The following is a 10,228-nucleotide window of genomic DNA, read 5'->3' on the forward strand; positions in this document are numbered from 1 at the left end:
ATCAAACTAATATATCTAGATACATGCTCACATCGCCCGGGACATCGGGGGGATTTTCTATACTGAAATCCTTCTTAATTACGCAAGGGCCGGGGGTGATTTCTTCAAGAGTCGATAGCACCACCGGTTTGGCCTGCTGAGAGGTAGGAGAAGTCGACGCTTTATCCTTTTTGGGGACCGTTTTGGAAGTTTTAGCCGTGATTTCAAGCTAAAAGATATAGATTGTGTCGGAATGTGGTGTTTTTACAAAAGCCTGGCAATTTCCGGCGCTTAAAGAGGCAGTGGAAACACGTGATTAGAGAAAGAGATGAAGAAGGAAAAGATATAATGAAAGAGTAAAGTTCTTTACTCAAAGGAATAGCCTCATATTTATATAAGAGCCACGATGGTTCGGTGACGCTAGTGGCCCACCAATACTGGTGTGCATTCAAAGTTTTGGGGAAGTGAACCGACGGGACGTTTCAGTCGCTTTGCGCCTACGTCACGGAAATGACGTCATCACTAAAGACTCCGGGAAAACGAGGGTCAAATCGTTTCTTATCATCTTACTCTAAGAAATGCGTGGACTATCTGTATACGGTCAAAATCATATGCCTCCGATTTATAGCTCGAGGGTCCGTTCTAAGCCCGAGTCCGAGCAAAGTCGAGTTCGAGCCCGGTGGACTAGACTCGAGCTCGATGGCAGAAAGCGATAATCGGAGATAGGAGTACGAGGAGCATCGGGGGCAAGTATGCTCGACCCCGGAGTAGTACCGTTAAGAACTTGTAACAGAATGGGCAAGATTCATGCCACGTCCCCAATATCATTGCGCAAATCCCGGAATATGATTGTACGATTCCGTACTAGGCGGTTGGACAGCTGTATCAGGAATATTCCCTACTGTAAATAGAAATATTCCATATTTAGGATTCCCCTATTATATAAAGGGGGACCCCAATCATTTGTAACAAGACACAATCACTGAGAAAAGAATATACTCTCTACTTTTTGCCTATTGTTCATCAGCATTGTCCTTTATCTCTGTTGGTCTTGCTTTACTTTTCTTACTTTATTGCTCTTAGCCCGTCTCGAGGTCACCATCTCGAGGTCATTACTGTCAAGTAATATTAGTTTGATTCACTTATCTCTTTCATTTCTACTTCATATTTCTTCATTATTAATTGGTATTAAACTAAATCACATATCTTTAAAGTCACAAATCAAATTTAATTGTTACTCGTATTTTCTAGGTAAACAATATTATATTACTTCATATAAAGTGATCAAATCTGAGAACTCATCAGATAATTCTAGGATAGATTCAGCCAATACTGTCATGTTTTCTTTCCATCTACAACTTCAGTCTAAACGACAAAAATATAAAACTTTCTTTACGCTGTAAAATTAATTATGTACGGCAATAACATTTGTGAAAAAAACCCACATGCATACTAAAAGAGGAAGAACAATAGACTTTAAGGCAAAAGAAAATAGAATTTAATTCAAACATACCGCAAACTATAGAACGCCGATGGAATCAAGCTAACTCGAGAGACATCATGTGAAAAGAAGTAGAGATCCATCGTTAGATCTTCCACATTTCTATATTCACTTTGATTTTTTTTTTTCTTACAAAAGAAAGAGACAGAGAAGAAAAATCAAAATCAAAATTGTGCATACATTTATACTAATCAGGATCTCCAAGGTTAATACAGTGAACACTTTCCTTTTCAATCAAGAACTCTTCCTGAATAATCTAGGACATCTCTTTTGAATAGTGCTAATCCACCACAATTTTATATAGACATCTTTAAAACATTGAAGGAAATTGCTAATTAAAAAGTCATAATAAAAATAAACATAATCTAAAAGTACTAAGTCATGCTGAAATAAGTAGACTAATAAGGGAGTATTAATTACATGACTAAACGCTAAGAAAAAAATAAAAATAGGTTATACATTTTTATCTAAATCATTGTAAAACAAAAACTAGACATTCAATACATCACTACTGGAAAATGAGCCTATTGCAACAGCCGGAAAACCGTTGCAACAGAGAGGTACACCGTTGCCATAGAGTTATTGGAATGGTTTAGCGACCGTTACATACGCTGCCGTGCCAGTAGATCTAGAGTAACGGTTCTTGCAACGGTTACCCAAACCGTTGCTTAAGGGATATCTATCGCAACAGGTGTTCCTCTGTCTGAAGCAACGAGTATTTCTTTCCAGTTGTAACGGTTAAAAACTGTTGCCATAGAGTTTACAACAACGTTTGGCAGACGTTACCATATAATTTGTTGCAACGGTTATGTAAACTATTGCAACGTTTATTTACAAATATTCTAATGGTTTCATTACGCTACTGTAACGGTTTTATTTCTTTTGCAACGATTTTAACTACCTATTGTATCAGTTTGTTGCACATTTTGGAACGATTTGTAAGACCTAATGGAACGGTTTTGAAGACCTATTAGAACGGTTCTTTTAGACTATTTTGGAGCAATTTGTCAGACCTATTGGAACGGTTCTATTAGACTATTAAGCCCTGCCTGTAAATGAATATTTAGATATATAAAATTTGTAATAACCTAAAATTTATATAAATAAAAAGATAAAATACTTCATAATCTATATTGACTCCATAAAACCAAAATATTTTAACCCAATCACATAAGTTTTACATTTCAACACTTCAAGAGTTAGATAAGTTTCAAACGTTGATAACAAAAGATTCCTAGAACATGGACAACAATTTAAAGTTCTTAAGTAAGATTTAGATCTTCACAATCTCCATCTTCCCTTTCTTCAATTGCTCTACCTACAAAAGAGGATAAATAAAGTCATTATCCTTCAAGAGTTGGTTTATCATTATAAGAATGGGCATTTCCCATAAACAATGCATAAAGCACAAAGTTTTCAAATGTACTAGAATGTGTCATGTGAAACATATTCAAAGCCTATACAATTGTTACAAGTCAGCATGACCTTTTTTTTTTCCAAATGTTTGAATTACAGGAAGTCCAAATATAGTACAATTATATGCCAGTCAAAATGGTATCTTACAACAACATGAATATGGACGTACAAATGGAACCAAGTTAAAAAGTGAAAAGAGTAGTACTCAGGAAAAAAAAACTAGCCGTTATATAGAACGCGCCCCATGCGCAATTCACATCTCCAACTTCTGAACATATCACATGGCAGTTCACGCGCCGACGGGATCCATTCCGGCGAGTGCTATCCATCCCACCCACCACCCACCTGATACCAACACTTTCGTTGAGCAACTACAAGATTTCAATCCTCAAGCAACAACCAAATTTCAAGAACCAAAACAGAAACAGACCTATCATAATATGGACAATTACTCCTGAGAAGGTCGATGAAACTGGAGGTTCAATGGAGATACAAATTACAAAAACTATTGAGAAATTTGAAAATCAGAATATGGACATTATTCCATCTATAACCATAGAGAGCAGTATAAAGCATATAATTGTGTCTAGTTGCCCTATCTCTACTCCAGATACCAGTCAGGACATAGTTGAGCAAGTACCTGAATCACCTAGTAATTTTCAAAGGCAGAACATAGGTGATGATATAAAGGATATCCCTGGACAAATTCCTTTGGAGATTGTTTTCCAGAACAAGGTGGTTCGAAATACCATGATCCAAGAGAAACCTACTGATATAATACCAAATCTTGATAATGCAGTACTGCTCCTGATGCTATACAATGCAATGACAACTCTATCCAATGCAATAGGCTAGCCCAAAACCAAACCAGCCAAGATACTTTACCAGCTCACAGTGAAGACAGCCCACTAAGATCCAGAGCTAGAAAAAGAGCTAAGAAAAAGAAAAGAATGCAGGACAGGATGTTGAAGAGGATGAGACTGGGTACGACAGTGAACAACAAGTTTCAATTGCAAGCTCGGAGGAAACTATTGATGTTCTTAACCAGACTCCTGGCCCTCAAAGGCAAGATCAGGAAGTTCAAAAAGAAACTTGGAATATTCAAACATCACAAAAATGCTATAAATTCCAAATCAAGAAAGTACACTAACCAGAAATGCAAGCAAGAAGAATAGACAAGAATAATAAGAAGATGAATTCCAAATCTTTATTCTGAATCTGAGTGGGAACCTCTCTAGATATGGTGCTGTTGTAAAATAATAATGTTGCTCTTGCCAATCAATAGATGGCTTTGTACAGAAAACCAAGATAAAGGGGAAGCAACATGTGTTGATATGATAAGCCAATTATTCTCTTTATAAAAGGTTATAGCTAATTTGAGATAAAACAGTCAACTCCGAATAAGTTTAAGTGAAACTTTAAAAAAGAAGCAGAAGGAGGAGAAGAAGAAAGCAAGAAACAAACAAAGATAGTCGTACTGACCTTGATTATTACTCCCAGTAGATAGGCGATTGATTAGTTGCACAGCAACTTGTTGTGCAGAGGAAGCTTCTCCAGGTGAACGAGCATTGACACCTAGCATGCTGGGATCAACCCGTAAATCTGGATTCAGAAGCTTAAGTTGTGAAATGATGTTAACTGCAACTTGTAGTTCCATGGAATCTTTTTGTGCATTGAACTTTTCCTGCAATCTTTGCTGCATCCTATCTTCCATTTCCTCCAATTTTTGCTGCATCACCTCATCAGTAGAGGGTCCCAAATCTCCCACTTTTCTTTTTAAGGAAGTCTTGGTAACCCCACGTCCATACAATCTTAGGCGGCCTGGATGCACGCTTGTCACTTGGTGCAGCCAAGACAAGGTCTCCGTCCATGGGGCTGGGCATTGGGATCTTGCTAGGACGCCACGGGGCGCGCCTAAGGGGTCATGGGGCATGGCTGGAAAGCCGCCTATGACATTCTCCCCCACCTGAGTTGGCGACGTCCTCGACGCCTTACTTCCAAGATAATCATCAATTAGGTTCTTGTAGGCTTTGAGGCTCGATCCTCTCTCCCAAATATTCTCCTCTGCATCAAAGCCCTGCCATTTCACCAAGAACTCTTGGTGATCTTTCCTTGAGGCATGAATCACTCTATCATTATGTATAGCTTCAACACGCCTTTTCCAGGTTGAATTGGGACCTCGAATACTGGGTATTGTGAGCTGGCTCCGTGAAGGATCCTCCGTGTCTTTCCGAAAAGGTTTCAGAAGGCTGAGATGGAAGACGAGATGAATTTTCTACCAAGCTAGGGTATTCACCTGATATGCAACTTTCCCAATGCGCCTTTCAATGGACAACACTCCAATGCATTTTTGTAATAGGTGACGGTCATGGACCCCCGCAAAGAATTACCGCTTTGGGATTTTGACCATCACTTTGTCTCCTACTTGGTATTCAACAAAATGACGATTCTAATCAGCATGCCTCTTCATCCGCTTTTGAGCTTTGACAAGATATCTCCATCTCCAAATTTCACTTCCATTATTTTGAGAAGCTAGCAAGTAGAGGAGATTTAGACATGTTTGGTGCATTCACGGTATGTGGGATTTGTGGTTTGATCACGCCAAACTATACCCTATAAAAAGACACGCGGACGTTGCAAATATAGTCTGGGTATTTAGGCCCAGAGTCGAACCCACTGGGAATTAACCTATCAATTACTTTCTTTGGATGTACTCAATTCTACGGAATCAACTTCCCCAAACTTTATAAATCACAGTTGATGGTATTACTAATAGCTAAGATTGAAAGTAAATAGACAGCTGAAAACTAAATATGCTTGATGTGTAAACAATTGGAATAAGATCTAAGGTAATGGTATCCCCCGTTGTTGATTTCCTTGGTTGTATATGTCTTATAACTGTGACTTAGTTATCCCTATCAATCATGAACTCTCCAGCTACCATAAATCTTTCTCAAGCAATATTGATTATTTACTAGACGCACTCTCTCAAGCTACGCTAGCTAGATTCTCAATACAGTTCACTTAGATTGCACCCGAGGTATCGCTATCTCTAAACCAACCTCTAAAGCCTCGGTTATGACTCTCATCTATACTCCGGGAGTGATGTTGTTGAAACAGCTACCTAAATATGCACTCTCTCTCAAGCAGATACATACTAAATTGGGATGGATAATTGAGGGCCCTTTCAATTAACCACAATCAAAAGTAGATGAACAAATAGAGATTAAAACCAATGCACAACTATATTAATATAACAACCAAGTTATCCCCAACGGGTTTCACCAAAATCCTAGATTAAAGGATTTAGATACTCATAACAACATACGATAAAACTACTAAATTATTCATAATGGAAGAATTTCAAGAGAAAGAGCAGAAATAAAGAACTATGATGTTTTGGGTGATCTCCCACACTTGTTCTTCTTCCAAAGGTAATCTCAAACTCAGACTAAACTATTTTTGGGCGAGTTCCAATAGCTTATAAAGGTTTTACAAAAGTTTCCCCGAATTGATACTTTGGCCCTTAAATTTCTGGATCGTGAACAGTTCACCGCGGTTGCGGCATGGACCGCGGTGAACAGTGTCTCATTTATTTTCTTCGCTTTGTCTCCGTTGTCTACCGCGGTCGCGGTGGACTTGTGCCCAGTCATTTTCCTTTTGCTTTTTGTGTTCGGGTACTTCTCGAGCGGGTGTTTTCTTCACATTATTGCCTCAAAATGCTTCATATTGCTTCCTCACATATGCTATTCCCTGTGAAACCAAATAACACTATTTAAAGCAATTTGTTGGCAATTTAACTTATAAAACAACAACAAATCATAAGCAATTAAGGTGTAAATATCAACTATATAGCCTACAATCAACACCCCACACTTAGATTATTGCCAGTCCTCAAGCAATTCACCACACTCCATCAAAATTCATTCCCTAAGCTTTTCACTCAACGACTCACACCATGAACATTTTACAAAAGTTACACTTAGTAGTGAGCAAATTTTACCTCAAGAATCAAATCTTTCATACCCTGTAACATTTGCACTTACTCAAACCACTCTACACCAGAATCAAGACGTACCTTTCCTTTGTGAATCACATGCCCTCACATCACACAAGAGAGTAGTTCCATATATAATGATAGTGATAACAATTAGGAACTAAAATAGACAGAATTCGCTCACTCTCAAAAAGAACATTCACATGCCACAAAGATGCACCATAGGCTTGCCCGTAGTGTAGTAATCAACTAATCAAGCCCCACCTAGTCTAAGATCAATAGGACTTTATTTGGTTGTAATGTAGGCTAAGGGACGGGTAGGATACATTTAGATATAAGAGTGACTACACCTCCCTAAGCACTTTAATACATACAATTTAACATTGAACTCCATACTTCTGTCAAACCAAAATTCCACCTTCACATCAATGTAAGTTACCCCATTCTTCTTTAAGCGCACTTACGTCAAGAGCCACCACTTATCAAGGAAATATTATATATTATTATTATTATTTATTATTTTTGTTTATTTTTTTTCTTTCAATTCAAGTGGCTCTTCCTTTTATCAAAACAGTGCACTTTTCTCCTTATTCAATTAACTCCAATCAAAAGCCAAACCAACCATCCCACACTTAACTTTTACAAAGTTCATACAATTCAAGTGCTCATGAGAGGTGAAAAGATTCAAATAAATGGTTGATTCAAACAAATGGGTAAGGCTTGTAATGTGGTTTCCAAAGAAAAAGGCTTATAGGCTCAAAGGGGTTAACTACGATACATAACAATTAGGTGGGTAGAATATACATATCTGGCTCAACAAAGAAATGCCTACATCACTTCTAAAACTGAATGAAGCTACTATTTCGCTTTGCAAACACACAGGGCAAGTTCTAGGCATCAATTGTACAGCATGGAATACATTAACACTCACACACATATGGCACGTGACTCACTCCGGATTAGTTTATCAAGACATCCTCTTTTGAGTGTTCAAGTTAGGTACAAACATAAAGTTTTTAAGGCACTTAAATAAGATTCAACCCTTGAAGCTGTGTGCTACACTCTAGTGTCTATCTTGTTCAGGTGTAAAAACGCTAAGGGTTTTCCTTCTTCGATTTTAAGCTCGTCGCCAATTAATCCTATCCTACAACAAAACAAAAATCTACCTATACCCAGTTCAAGCTAAACCCTTGGAAAAGAACCGTGGCCCAAAGAAAAACCAAGGGGGAGTTTACTACACTACCTAAAAATAAAAATAAAAAAAAATAAAAAAAATCTTTTTGGTATTTTCTCTAGACTAACTTCCCTCAAGAAAAGGATCCGTCAACAGGAAGTCTCTATATATTCCATTTTTTTATCTCGACTTAGTCCCTCAAGAACCCCGTCGAAAAAGATCGGTCGTCGGGATAAGTCACTTACTATTTTTGCTGTGCTAATAAACTGCTATTCTACATCAAAACAATCAAAGCAAACAGTTAATTGTTACAATTACAACATACAATGAAGTATCCCCCACCCCACACTTAAAATAAAGACATGTCCCCATGGCTTCAAAATGTGAAGAACAGTGAGGTACAGGAACTTCCCTGAGGCTCACTCTTTGTCAGAAACTGTGTCTGGGTTCACATTGCATGCACGACTCAGCGCTCGCAACCAGCCGAAGAACTTCTTTTCCGATTTCACTTGCCTGTCAGCCACTACCTCAACACGGGCACTCAAATCGTTGACTGAAGTACTCAAATCATTGACTGAAGTACGCAACCCAGTCATCTCCTGTGCTAAATCTGCCATGCTAGTGCTCCAGCGCGGCTGTGATGGTCCGACCTCGTCCCTTCTCGGAGGAGCTGTGATCTCAGCAGCTGCCCTAGCATCATCATCAGATTCATCAGCAGAGTCGTCACTGTCTGGCACTGGCTCCCTTCTCTCAAGTCCAATTTTATTTGCCCTGAATGGGGCCTTCAGAGGTAACTTCCCATCAACTCAAAGATTCTCAAGGACGTTAGTAAGGCGGCACAGTCGGGTGACTAGCGAAGGGAAGTAGTGGCCCTTGATCAGCTCAGGCGATCTAATGAACATTTCATCATGGAGGACACGGGCGACATCAAACCCTTGGTGAGTCATAAAGCAGTAGATCATAGCGGCCCGTGGCCCATTCACATCAGTGCTATTGCTGGATGGTAGCAGACGGGTGTTGATGATAGTGAGCCAACACTTTGCCTCCCAAGTAAGAGACTGTGAATGTAGAGTCTTAAACTGAGCTATCCATTTGGGCATTCTGCCAAGTATACAGATTACCTCCTGAAGTCTGTCCCAGTCAACCCTTGGGCGATGAGACATGATGTAGTGATCGTCACCCATGAATGTGGGGAGGCGATACGCTCTGCAGATAGCCTTTATAGAAGCATTAACCGGGGTGTTGCGCACAGTCACAACCCCATCCTCGTTTTCTGGAAGATTTGCATAAAACTCTCGCACTAGCTGAATGTTGGCCTCCTCGGGAACCTCAAAGAAGATGTCCAGCTGACACCTCCTTAGCTCATTAAACTTATTGGGGAACTCTTGCACCAATGCCGTCCGATCGATATGGACCTCTTGGAGTAATTTCTTTGGAGATTTCTGATTGTACCTTGTCTCTGCTGATTCAGATACGAACCGAGTGCTATCGAACCGCGGTGCACAGGTTTGGCCCCTAGCTCGTGAGGAGCCTCCTGGACCACTAGCAGAGGACCCGGTGTTTCTTCTCTTATGAGATGAACTCATAGTACCTGTCAAAAACAGAGAAACACTTATTAGGACGAGCCCAAAATGTGTGACACTGGGGGGTTACTCAGACTTCACCACAACCATGTCACAACATCACCTTATATCTCCATTGAGGCAATTTCCCAAACACATTGTGGGCTAGGCACTTATCTTCATAATCATGGCCAATGGGAATCAAGAAAACTTCCCAAATTCAACTATCCACTACACCCATATACCCCACACTTGCTCTAAACAATCACCCACCAACAACACCATTCCAAACATTCAATACACAGCCCTTTCACCAAACATATGCTAAAAACGAAATTACACTATAAAATAAGAAGAAATTCTAGCAAAATAAAATCCTAGCCCAATACTACATTATATTAACATTTAACTAGCATAATACAACAAAAAATAGAAAGAAAAGAGAAGGGGGGGGGGGTCGGAATCATACCTTAGGGGAAGAAGGTAGGGGAGATTGTGAGGGAAGAAGGGGGAGTTGAAGATGGGGGAGGGGATAGTTAGGGTTGTAGAGAGAGAGAAAGATTGGGGAATTTTTTAGGGGAGGGGCGGGTGTGTTTCGG

This window comes from Nicotiana attenuata, chromosome 10, assembly GCF_001879085.1.
Source record: "Nicotiana attenuata strain UT chromosome 10, NIATTr2, whole genome shotgun sequence".
Taxonomy (NCBI): domain Eukaryota; kingdom Viridiplantae; phylum Streptophyta; class Magnoliopsida; order Solanales; family Solanaceae; genus Nicotiana; species Nicotiana attenuata.